The 13,906-nt window shown below is 44.5% G+C and overlaps 1 protein-coding gene across 2 annotated transcripts in view; it reads left to right on the forward strand.

Moving 5' to 3' along the window:
• Positions 1-8,660: 8,660 nt before the first annotated feature.
• Positions 8,661-13,906, forward strand: part of SNAP23 (synaptosome associated protein 23) — a 117,140-nt gene continuing 111,894 nt past the window's right edge. The window contains exon 1 of one of the 2 annotated variants that reach the window (XM_082275422.1): positions 8,661-8,763. The gene's annotated coding sequence lies outside the window, so the exon portion shown is untranslated. The remainder of the gene's footprint in view (positions 8,764-13,906) is intronic. The other variant, XM_082275423.1, reaches the window with a different exon arrangement.

Genomic DNA, 13,906 nt, shown 5'->3' on the forward strand with positions numbered 1-13,906 from the left:
GCTGCGTCACGCGAAACGCGTCGACGTCACACACCACTACGCCTGCGGACTCCACCCTCCACCCTATCGGAAACTTTGACCGCGTACACAGTTCGGATGCTCGATGCCCAAGCCCTGATTGGTAGACGGATAAGCTCCCACGCTCTCTGGCGGACACTAAGGCTTGCCCCCTCAACGGACTCACCATGGCCGGACACACTATCGGACTGACTTCTACATACTGACGGACGGCACTAAGCGGACATCACACGGACTCAGACCATCTACACGGTCAGTAAACGGCTCTGTTCCTGTGACTACATATTTGCTAACATGCCTGTCCTGGTGAAATCTATAGAGATGGAAGGCTGACTGAACGATCGGAGACATACAAAGTGTGTCTATCAGTAAGCATAATCTTATACACCGGACTGCAATATCCACAGACCAGAGGACATTTAGCTGCAGAGCGTCCTGACTGCTCAGACACATATACTGGTTGAATATCAGACCGGGTATGCAAATCAATGTTTAAAGCCATCTGTTTGTTTGCCTGCTTCGCTTGCCTGTCTGTCCGTTTCAGTCATATGTCCGTGCCGCTTTACATGGTGTCTACTGCTGTGTTCTGTGTTTAAAGATTCATCTGGAAAGTGCAGCCATTCAATACATGTCCATTTACCAGAGGAAGTTGTGGTAGAGCCATCAATTGCCCTTGTATACCATATGGGTGTGAGGACCCTGCACCTAACGGTCATATACGGAGACCTTTGATAACCACCAACCAAAACTCTTATATCAAAATTTGCACAAATATCCCCAACTGGATGCTTCTACTGGAGGTGGCTCTCTCCATATATATCATGTTCATACTCCAAGAGCACTACAATTAATTTCATTTGTGTCATGAACATTTTTTGAATATTTTTTGAATTTTCAAGTGATTGTTGGATTTTTCAATGTGCAATTGGGGTGGTGGGTGGAGTCTGTAGCGTAGTGGTGCCATTTTTCACCAGACAGGACCTTTTGCAGTGTTTCATCTTTATGTCGATAGGTAATTCTCTTATAACATTCTGTGCAATGTTGATGCTGTTGTTTTAACTTTTATTCCATAATTTTTTCATTCAATAAAGCTTCATGTGATTCAATTTACCTCACCTTCGTTGTAGCCATACTTTGCAACTGCTTTTCTTTCACTTTTGTTTTTTCTTATGTTTTTGGTTACTAGTGGGCGGAGAAACAATGTCCACTCATTATAGCGTGTAGCGGAGTGTATACACTGCTGCCTGTTCTGTGAAAACACCAAGTTGTTGAAATCTCCAATAATTCATGAGATACAGTCACCGGAAGTGATGTGATTGGAGATCTCTGCAAGTTGGAGTTTTCAGCAAAACAACTGCAGGCTTTGCAGCTTCTCCTGCTGTTTACTTTCATATTCTAAGGACTACATGGTACTCTTCAGCCTGCATGCAGTGATGCCTGTTCTGACTCCGTCTCCTGAAACTCCTCCTCTCATCACCTCAGTAGTTAAGAAGGCAGGCTCTGTGAAATGTGTGACACAGCAGTAGGGATCCGATATATCGGGGGTCGATATGCACTTTCCCCGATATATCGTAATCGGCCCCGGAGGTTACCGATATTGCCAATATTTCAGGAAAGTGCTTGTACCGGAGTGATGCCTGTAGCTAGAGGCATCACCCAGGCACCGGTGTCTATAGCCAGCAGTCGGCTGTCTTGTAATGACAACCGATGCGGCTGAGAAGCCCTCCCCCTCCCGCCACCTTTCGCGGCTCGCGCGGTTCTCCCATCCCACCAGGAGACACGGGGCAAACAGCCTGCACGGCCGCCGAAGGCCCGATCAAAGCCGCATTCGGCTCTGATCGGGTCTCCATGCAAAAACCTGGAAGTGATGTCATGAGTGACATCACTTCCGGGTACTGTCTGGCGCCAGATTCAAAAAAATTACAGCATTCAAAACAGCCAAACTTGTCGTTTTGAATGCTTTTAAGTGCAGAGGAGGGGTTTGGGGTCTTTTAGACCCCCAGATCCCTCCACAAAAGTACCTGTCAAAAAAATTTAATAAATAAAAAAATAGATTTTTTTTTAATGTACAAAAATATCGGCCACAATCGGCCGATACCGATATGCATTGGCCAAAATATCGGTATAGGCAACGAAAAACCAATATCGGTCGATCACTAGTGTGGGGATCTTCATAAAGTAATTTTACATACGTCAAGAATGTTCAGATTGATAGGAATAGGTTAGCAATAAGAAAAATAAGTTCATGAAATAAACAAGACAAGAACATCAGGGTTAGAAACGTATCAATTAAACCAATATACCTTTATATAAAATGATTAACCATAAGCCAAATTAAAACTTAAAAAATAAAAACCAAACACCAAAAGCTCAAAAAACCAAGAGCTAAATGTAACCAGTCCGTTAAAGTATTTAATCACACTGTCCACCTACAAAAATAGGTGACAATACCCCCAACAAAGGATAGCCATTACTATTGAGGGGAAGTAGGGACAGCTCAACTTGATTGAAGATCCATCTGCTGACAGAAGCCCCAGAAGTGAAAACATTTAAAGTAGTTGTAATGGCACACGGTTTTTTACCTTCATGCATTCTGCTATACGCATAAAGGTAAAAAACCTTCTGTGTGCAGCAGTCCGCCTAATACTTACCTGAGCCCCCTCTAGATCCAGCAATGTCCACGAGAGCCTTGCCTCTCTGGGGACTTGAATTCCTGATTGGCTTTTGGCAGCAGTGTGTGCCATTGTCTCCAGGTGCTTTCAATTACAGCCAGTGAGCCAATCAGGAGATGGAGGGGGGCAGGGCCGAGCCGCAGATCTTTGTGTAAATTGCACACAGTTGCGTGTCGAGAGCCTTCCTCCTTGGGTGCCCCCATAGCAAGCTTCTTGCTGTGGGGGCACCCGGGAGGAAGGAGGAGCCAGGAGAGCCAGTGTGGGACCCAAGAAGAGGAGGAACCAGGGTGCTCTTTGCAAAACCAGGTAAGTATAACAGGTTTGTTTGTTTTTTTAAAGGCTTATATTGCTAATATTGCTTTAAAGGTGAGACAGATTATTGATTGGTTGCCAGGTTTTCCCTCAAACTCCAGGGCCAATCTGAGCTGAAGGATACTGACAAATCTTCCCAGTGACAGCTGATAAGAATAATCCTGCCTAGATTTTGCTAACAAGGGGTGAACTGAACAAGACAAAAAGGTCAAGCCAGAAACTATCCAATACAAATTCCCTAGCAAAACCTAACTAACGCTAAACCTGCTCTCTGCCACATTCTAACCCTAATCTATCTAACCCTGTAAAGCAAAAATTTCTTTAGGTACTTACCTATTCTAAAGCCGATCCGGTCCCAACATCAGCTGTCAGCCGCGACTTCAGTGTGGAGTCGGGTGCAGGAGAGGCAGCCGACAACGGAAGCTCCATAGTAAGTCTATGGGTGACATCACTTCCCAGCCATTTCACAGCCGTTGTCGGTTCTCTCCTGCACAGACCTTCCGCCACTGGAGACTGGACTGGATTGGCTGCAGAAAAGGTAAGTACAGCGATTTTTGCTTTACGGGGTTAGATAGTTTAGGGTTAGAATGTGGCACAGAGCAGGTTTAGCGTTAGGTTTTGCCTTGAATTACACTTCAACTGCTTGCTGCCTGGCACAGTACATTTATTGCGGCAGGGTGGCACGGCAGGTTGGGTCACGTGTATGATCCAGCCAAAGGGGCATGCGAGCCTCCTTGGACGCGCAGCGTACCGCTCCCTGGACACAGCAGATTGCAGCTCCTGGTACCAAGACTCTTTGTGCAGCAGGGGATCATGTGATCGCTATGTGATCACAATGTCAACAAAGCTGCTATGAATGCATAGCATTTCTTTAGTGATGCTGTAATTGGCCCACACCTATCACATGGTATAAAAAATGTAATACATTTTTTTTTTTTTTACCACATCCCGCCGGGACTATAGCTAAAGGATGCTAGGTGGTGGCTCTCCCGTTTTGACTGGATGTCAGCACGGGAATTGTTAGTGCGGTGTGTCACTACGACACAACACATTACCGATCACGGTAAAGAGCCTATGACGTAAGCGCTTTACCATGTGATCAGCTGTGTCCAATCACAGCGTAACTAGAAGGTTCAGGTTATCGGCATTCCTCTATTCATGCTGACAGGGCGGGAGTAGAGGAGAGACGATAAGCGGCTTTCCTGACAGGGGGGTGTGATGGTGGCGGGTATCAGATGCCTGCCCTTCTCACTAACTCGTGACAAAGGACCAGCCAATCTTACACCCTGCCGTCACTTACGTAACAATGCCACTCTCAGCTGCACCCTGCACAAAGATTTTCCAGCTTGCGGAACCACAATCTAGGTGCCAGCAGGCTGAGAGCAATTGTCACCATGCTAATTAAGCAATTAACCCTTTCACTGCCACCACCTCCTTTATATATTTATTTCCATAGCCGGAGAAAGCTCTTAATTTTAGAAATACCAATTATGATTTTAGAATAATCATCTGTAACACACACTGTCACCACAGACAGGAATGTTCAGAGGTAGCACTCTTCAAGAGACAGGTTCGTTGTTAGTTTGCATTAAGAGCTTAGGGACAAGGTTAATACTTTTCAAAATAAAGTTTAATAATAAAAAGGTCAAAATTGGTGCCAATAAAATATTTACAGAAAAAAGGTGTTTCAAAGAAATAGAGACACAATTCAGCAATTAGAAAAATAAGTTAGAATTGAGAGGAATACTCGCATTCAATGTCCTGGGTGTTATCAATAGATGAGCCAGTTGTGATCGTTTCTCACACTTGATAGATTTTCCTGCTTAATGTTACCATGAGAACTCTGATAACTGAGCTTTAGTCAGCTTTTCTCTGGAATCAAAGGGGTGGTGACTGATACCCCCTGACCAATTAAAACAGAGTGGCAATGGGCTGTCCTAGGGCTATGACAATATCAGGACCTCCTCTGTGGACAGATTCATACCACTATTCATATCTCGAAATATGTAATGGTTACATTCTTTAAACTGCTAGTTTATAATTCAGCATACAATTTGGCATCAAGGGATACCAAACACAGATAACATTATCACACGGAATATCTTATCGCTATCTTCTATTCTATATATGATAGGGTGGTCATGCATTGTCTTAATTCGATCAGTATGACATTTCTCATCCAAATATATATACTTATTGTTAATGTGTCATGTTCCTGTCTGCATTTATGAATCGTGTGTTAAGTTTTTAATGAACAGCTTGGTTGAGTGCTATTTATGACTCAGTTTTGGTCATCTTTAATGGATTTGCTCAAAGTTTTATGACCGGCCTGTTCTGGAAGAAACAACATCTTGCTAGATCAATTAGTGGGTTTTCTGTCTCTGTTGAGATAACGGTTCATTTGAAGAATAAACATTCTGCATTCCATGAGTGAATTGAGGTGGGGAGGGGGGAGACTATCACTGAGTATATATCTTGGCTGCCATGACAATGGCCGCTCTGAACAACATGGTTGCTTCGGAACAACATGGCTGCCTGCGACAGCTTTCATATATCCAGTGCAGGATATCATTACAGGTGGGATATGCACTGATAAACAGCGCAATAATTATCAGTGCAGCCCCATCAGTGATACTCACCAGTGATGCCAATCATTGCCGCCTATCAGTGCTGCCTCATAAGCGCACATCAGTGAAAGAGAAAAATTACTTATTTACAAAATTTTATAACAGAAATGAAGAAAACTTTTTTGTTAAAAATTCTTGATCTTTTTTCATTTGTTTAAAAAATAAAAAACCCAGTGGTGAAAAATACCATCAAAAGAAACCTCTATTTGTGTGAAAAAAAAATGATATAAATTTAACCACTTTAATACAGGGCACTTCCCTCCCTGCACTTCCCTCCCTTCCTGCCCAGGCCAATTTTCCCCTTTTAGCGCTGTTGCATTTTGAATAACAATTGCGCGGTCATGCAACACTGTACCTACATCAAATTTATGTCATTTTCCCCCCACAAATAGAGCTTTCTTTTGGTGGTATTTGATCACCTATGCGATTTTTACTTTTTGCTAAACAAATAAAAAAATACTGAAAAGTTTGAAAAAAAAAAAGTTTTTTTGTTTATGTTATACAATTTTGTAAATAAATACGTTTTTTCCTGCACTGATGAGCACTGATGAGACTGCACTGACAGGCACTGATGAGGAGGCACTGATGAGGAGGCACTGATGGGGTGGCACTGATAGGCGGCACTGATGGGCGGCACTGATATGTGGCACTGATAGGTAACACAGATATGCAGCATTGGTGGGCACTGATAGGTGGCACTGGTGGGCACTGATAGGCGGCATTGATGGACACTGATAGGTGGCACTGACGGGCACTGATAGGTGGCACTGACGGGCACTAATGGGCACTGATAGGCGACACTGGTGGGCACTGATGGGCGGCACTGATCGGCACTGACGGGCGGCACTGATGGGCACTGATAGGCGGCACTGGTGGGCAATAATGGGCACTGGTGGGCGACACTAAAGGATGGCAATGATGGGCACTTGTGGGCAGCACTGATAGGGTGGACACTGGTGGGCATCACTGATGGGGAGGGCAATGGGGGGCTCCCTGAGCCCTGATTGCCATCCCTGGTGGCCATAGTGGGCATCCCTGGGGTCATAGTGGGCATCCCTGGTGGATCTAGTGGCATCCCCCCCCGAGGGTCTGCACTGGTAATCAATGATCTGATTACCAGTGCCGACCCCCCCCCCCCCTGTCAGGGGAGCCGCCGATCGGCGCTCCTTTACTCGTGCTTGTAAGGCACAAACTAAGGAAAGCCGATCAACGGCTGTTCCTGTTTACAATGTGACCAGCCGTGATTGGACACGGCTGATCACATGGTAAAGAGCTACGTCAGTAGTCTCTTTACCGAGATCGGAGGTGCAGGGTGTCAGACTGACACCTCGCATCACCGATCGCCGCTCTGCGCGCCCCCGGGGGGCGCCCAGAGCTGTGTTATCCTGCCGCCGTCATATGACGTCCGGTCAGGATAACACAACCACATTCCCGCCGTCATTTTGTTATAGGGCGGGCGGGAAGTGGTTAAAGTGGAGTTCCAGCCTTTTCGGTTTATTAAAAGTCAGCAGCTACAAAAGTGTTATCTGCTGAGTTTTAATAAACACTCACCTGTCTTGTGATCCTGCGATGTGCCCGCCTGAAGACTCGATCCTCTAACTCTAGTCTTGACGGCCCCGGAATCACTAGTGGAGGCACCCCGATGTGATAGCTTGCGGCTTCACAGCCGGGTGTGCACTGCGTGTCTTGATTGGCCGGCAATCTTCTGGGACCTGTCACGTGTCCCCGAAGATTGCAGGGAGGGAGGGGGGAGAGGAGAACTTCCGCTCAGAGTGCCGTGGCAGCTGGTACCTTTCAAAACTAGGTACCCGCTCCCCCCCAAAAAAATGACATGCCAAATATGGCATGTCAGGGGGTCAGGACTACTTAAAGCATAAGTTCCACTTTTCGGTGGAACTTCGCTTTAATTAGTGTACAGTGTTGCCTGAATGAGCAATTGAGAGTTATAGTAGCACAGTGGTGAACAGAAAAAAATGCAGAGGTCAAGAGGTTAAAGGGTTCGTTGACCTTTGCCAAAAACCTGCCTATGCAGATGATGGGCGTCTGTAGATTAAAAAAAAAAGAAAAATGCTGTTTAGTTTTTTAGCAAAGTTGAATAATGTCCTTATTGTAGATGTATATGGCACCGCATGCATGATGACGTGTTTTTCTGTGTAGATGCGGGTACATTTCACTACACTTTATAAGATAGGTTTTTTTTTTTGCCTTCTTCTGGATGAGCTGTGTGTATAGTTTTCTCTATATGGAGACTTTTTTTTATTTATACACTTTTATCCATTATTTGAACTGGATGGACACGTGCCTTTATTCCGCCTATGTAGAACAGCATGCTTTACACAGGAAAGAGGAATATATGGGTGGGAAATGTATCCTGTCCACAACTTCTCCATCTTTCTCAGGATACACTAATCACCTCAACTTATGACACCTCCCCGCCCGGCACGTCATCTTCCAGGCATCTCCCCGCCCCCTAATGTTGCAGCAGCCAATGACAAGCTCGACCGTGTAGAGAAACAGCCGAAGCCATTCGCTCTGCTATTGGCTCCTAGCCAGCAGGTGTAACGATTGGGCAGAAGTTAGCACGGTGGGCGTGTCTGTGCCCTGGACAGTGTCTGATAGAAGTTGCCTGGTTGGATAAATGTGATCTATGTGTCTATGTCCAGGCAGCGTCTTCCTGGTTAGGTAGAAGTTAGCACGGTGGGCGTGTCCATGTCCGGGCAGCGTCTGCCTGTTTGGGTAGAAGTGAGTACGATGGGCGTGTCCATGTCCGGGCAGCGTCTGCCTGGTTGAATAAAGTAAGCACGGTGGGCGTGTCTATGCCCGGGCAGCGTCTACTTGGTTGGGTAGAGGTAAGTATGGTGGGCGTGTCTATGTCCGGGCAGCGTCTGCCTGGTTGGGTAGAAGTGAGCACGGTGGGCGTGTCTATGTCCGGGCAGCGTCTGCCTGATTGGGTACAAGTAAGTTCGGTGGGCGTGTTCGTGCAGCGTCTGCCTGGTTGGGTAGAAGTGAGCTCGGTGGGCGTGTCTATGTTCGGGCAGAGTCTGGTAGAAGTTGTGTGGTAGTTTCCGGTGAGAAGTCTGAGGAGAACGGCGGTACCGATAAGCGGTTGGGCCTGGATTTGATTAGGGAGGTAGGTGAGTGTGCGGTGTATCCGGGCTATGCTGGTGTAGGAGTCCAGGCGCTGTCCTGGGATAGAAATGCTGAGAATTGTAGTTCTTCAGGGTGGGGGGAGGGGGTTATACTCGGCACACTCATACCTGAAGTATTGAGGTGTACAGAGGACACTTACCGTCCTCTCTGCAGAGTTCTCTCACTTCTCCCTCCATGTTGGGGTCTTCATTTCATCCTCTGTAATTCATATTTGTGTTAATGTCTGTGTATGGCCAGAACTTTTTCTGGTTTTGGGTGGAGTAGGGAAGGGTTAAAACCCCTGTTAGGATTTTTTTTTTTTTTTTGCTGTGTTTGTACCATTGGGGGAAATTTCCCTTCACTTCCTGTCCCAGAGACGCCACAGGAAGTCAGTGGAAATCCCTCCAAAGTGAGAGCGGTTCTGTCCCCGGACCGGCAGTCCTCTCACCTCCTTGTTCTGGGGACTTCTCCACAATTAAGGATTTCACTTTCTTTGTTGGTGACCCCCGGGACAAATAGAGAGCAGAATCTCCTCTATTGGGACAGGAGGGTGACACTTGTGGTGCCATTAATTTTTATTGATGCCCCAAACGCAGCTAGCAGACGCATGACAGAAACCTCTCCAACAAGCCGCACCGTACCCACTCTTCTCATTTCATGACCTCTACCTTCGTGGCTGTTCGTGGAAACATACAGATATCTCTTCCATACATATACAGTAAAATCTTGGATTGAGAGGAACTTGGTCTGAGAGTGTTATGCAAGACAAGCAACATTTTTACTTTTTTTATAAATATTGACTTGATAAACGAGTGATGTGTGATATCCAAGTAGCGTCATGTCACAACTGAATAAAAAAAAGAGAAGAGAGGCGCCTCTAAGTGTAGCAGTATGGGGACATTTAATGAGGGTTCAACATTTAGCAACTCACATGGTTGATGATTAAAACATGCACATCTAAGTATGCAGGCATCCGGGGTAAAGCTGTCCACATAGACTATCTTCTGCACCACCATCTTCATCATCCTTTCCACACTGCACTCCACGCCTCGATTTCAGATTGCTCTACTGCAGGGTAGTCTTCTTTGTCACCACTTCAGAGTGACGGCGGAGGGCGGTCTATGTGGACAGCTTTACCCCGGATGCCTGCATCCTTAGATGTGCCTCTTTAATCATCAACCATGTGAGTTACTAAATGTTGTACCTTTTTATTAAAGTGGATGTAAACCCTCACATATACCCAGTGAAGTGAACAGCCTCAGATGATACACAGAGATGAAACAAATCTCCCTACATAAGTTTTACATGTATATCTGCTGTCTTCAGCTTGCTCACATTGTAAAGCGCTGTGCAAACTGTTGGTGCTATATAAATCCTTTATAATATATATTGTTTAGAAAGTAAATATTGTGTTTAAAATTTCTCATCCTGTTCAGTACTGGGAGTGTAGTCTTGGCAGACACTGTAAGACAGTTGATTGTGGAGTGGGGTTGTGTGCCTTTCCTCCATAGGCAGAGACAGGAATGTGCTGTGACTAGACCAGCTCTCTGCTAATCTATTTATAGGATCCACCCTAACACAAATCTCAGTTGTCAGAAGCTAACATGCAGATAACAGAAGATTGGAGCATGAGAGACACACAGGACTCAGGGCTTTAGAGAGAGATAAGAAAACACTGCAGATACAGGTAGGGGTCAAATTTAATGAATTAGGTTTACATCCACTTTAAATGTAACCATATTGCTACACTTAGAGGCGCCTCTCTTCTCTTTTATACTCTGTAGTTTCTGCTGGATTTTGTTTCTGATCCCCTTGTGGAGGCGCCATTTGTGGATGGACATTTTATGGTTACACAACCTATCACATTGCTATAATCTTTTTATATGGACTATAAATTGAAGGGCTTATGAATAAATGGTTGTGGAACAAATCATCTGAGTTTTTATTATTTCTTATGGGGAAATTGGCTTTGATTTAGAGTGCTTTGGATTACAAGCGTGTTTCTGGAACAAATTATGCTCGCAATCCAAGGTTTTACTGTATATCTTTTCTTTCATACCTAGGTCCATAGCGAGGAACCACCATATATTACTTTTTTCATGTCGAAAACCTCAAAATGTACAGAGCTCACCACCGGAAAAGGTGCGGGAGCTTCTTCGGCGCATTTGTCATGTGACTGTGGGTTAGAACACACATTCCTAATGGGCCTAGTGTGAATTGGGCAGAAGGACTCCTTCACATGGGTGTTGTCAGCTCCGATTAGAAGGGGGACCATGAACAGATCTCCTATTGAGTCAGCTGAGTAGGACAGATATTTCTTTTACATCTGTGCCCATTCAGTCTGTGGCGGACACAGGCAGACCCGTAATGGCTCTATGGGCTGCTGGATGTGAATATACTTCGATTCTTTTTACTTCAGGCTACTTTTGATCCACATGTTCAGGTCCAGAAAAACAGAATAGGACTCAGGCCCGGTTCACACTGCTGTGACATGGGATCAGACTTGTGAAATTCAACGTTTCCCTATGAGAACTGTCTAATCTGATCCTACACAAGTCTGCCTGACTTTAGAAAAGGTTCCTGTACTACTTGGGTCTGACTTTGAAACGACTTCAATGCCACAGAGTTTAAAAAGTCACATTAACATTAAGTCAGATCAAAGTTGGACTAAAGTTGCAGGGCAAAGTCACATCGGAAGATGTGCGACTTTCATTTTGGAGCAGTGTGAACCCGGGCTCAGTCACCCCCTTCCTTTTTTTTTTTTTTTAAACCATACCTGGATGGAGTCGGAGGTAGGTGGGTATACACAGCCACCGGTTCTTTTATTATGCCTGTTCATAGAGCTGCATGAAGCTTCTAAATTAAATATTCCTGAAAAAACTGATGTGTGGACCAGATCAGTCTGTGTGAACGGGCCCTAAAGAATACGTTTACTTCTAGGCAAATTGTACTTGTTCTATTTGCCCCTGTGCCCTGATTTAACTCCCCACACAATCTTTATTCACAGAGATTCTTTGCATATGGTCTTCAGAAATAGTTTATATGCTGGTCAGCAAAACTCTACTGGCTGCACTTGTCCAAATCCATCTTCTAGCTGGGATGGTGGCCCCATAGAAGTCTAGGCGTCTCAGTGCTTTAAAGCTGAACTCCAGGCAAACACAGGCAGTCCCCGAGTTACAAACAAGATCGGTTCTGTAGGTTTTTTCTTAGGGTAAAACTATAGGCAAAACTTTTTTTTTTTTTTTTTTTTTTTTTCATTTTAGATAAAGCAAGGGAGGGTTTCCAGTGTTAGATTTTTTTTTTTTTTCGCCTTCTGTGTCCAATTGCTGAGATTTCCTTTCACTTCCTGTCCCATAGCCAAACAGGAAGTGAGATGAAATAACTGCAAATTCAGGGTAATTTCTTGGGGACCCCCAGGTTACTAGAACTAGGGTCCCCATTGGAAGATTTCCCTTCTATTACACTTCTGGGGACAACCCAAAATTTGGGATTTACTTTCACTTTCAATGATAATGGTACACAGGACAAATAGAAAAGGATGAATCTCCATAACAGGGGCACAGACTGCAATAAAAAATGACAAGCGCTCTAGTCCCTCTGCAATCTGCACTCTATCCAAAACTTAAAGAATTCACCTCACTTTATGTCCCTGGGACAATTGGATTTTGAAAAATGTGGGTTGTCATGGAAACAGGGATTGGTGATAAACCTTCAGTGGAGACCCCTTTTTCCCATAATAACCCTTACTGTAGTGAATGTCTCTTCCTAGGGGTAGTTTTCCTGTTGTCTCCCTCCCATTTGTAAATATGAGTCAGATGTTTGTAATCCGGGGACTGCCTGCACACAGATACAATTCATACAGAGAGTTACTTACCTTACCAAACAATTTGTATCTCTGTCCATCCATTCCTGATATTTTTACAGCTCTGTAGTATTGAAAAGCCCTGCCTGGCAGAGGAGGAGACCTGAATTTTGCTCTGCAACAGTTCACTGACACCAACAGGTCTCCTTCCCTCCCCCAGTGGGCAGACTGTACTTGGGCAGTGAAGGAGAAGCAGCAGAATGATGAGATTACCTTTGCAGCTATCTGTACACCAGTAGATTTTCAAACAAATGTTTATATGAAAATTCTCATTGGTACCTTTGTTGACCCAACAAAATTTGCCTCAAAGTAGTTACAAAATTTACCTTGGTATGTCCAGTCGACAAGGTGGGATGTGGGGATTGCTAACTTGAAGTTTTTCGGCCAGGCTTCTGGGGGGTTTAAATGGCACATAGGTATGACAATACAATTAATATACATTTTACAAAGCTGCACAGCATTTTATGTTAATATCTGCTTTAGCCCCTATGATTGGATACTTGGGTTACTTTGTGTTAGAGCTGCATTTAGCCTTTGATATGTGTAGACCTTTGTTTTACATTGATTTAAGTGTAAAATCCATCAAGCAAAAGGTGATGTGTACATCTATAGCTCCCACACCCCACACTATGGCATTCCATAGGTGAAATGCTAGTTTCTTGGCTGTATCTGGATTGAGTGGTTTGAAACACTGATATAGAAAGCAGCCAGTGATTGGTGTATGTTTATTCTGGGTTGATGACCAAAGTTATTAAAGAAGTTGGATCCGTATGATGGCAATGAGTGGATTTTTACAAGAGATTTCTGCCTCCATATTTTTCAGTCTTCTCTGAGTAAATTCTGAAGCAGATCAACATTGACCTGAGACTGTCGGTAGAAATCTTATACTTGGATCAGAATTTGGAAAGACCAGGGAATTCCCTGGGATGATGTCATTTGATGTTTCATATAAAGATGATGATTCCTCTTTTTCATTAGCGGGTGTTTTCCACAAAATAAAACTCTTTGTTTTAGAGTAGACGGCCTGTGAGCACAGTAATCTTTCCCTATCTTTCCAGACAGTCAGTGTGCATTATGATGGTGTTTTCAGATAGACAAAGCACCTGTAATAGAAATAAATATTCTTGTGAACATAGTAAGCAGACCACACACACACACACACACACACACACACACACACACACACACACACACACACACACACACACACACACACTGCAGGTTGACTCCTCCACACACCATAGACACTAAACCAAGCCTGAGTGCTCAGAGTGCACAGCTGTTGC

Source organism: Pelophylax lessonae (assembly GCF_965119305.1).
Source record: "Pelophylax lessonae genome assembly, chromosome: 13".
In the NCBI taxonomy this organism is placed as follows: domain Eukaryota; kingdom Metazoa; phylum Chordata; class Amphibia; order Anura; family Ranidae; genus Pelophylax; species Pelophylax lessonae.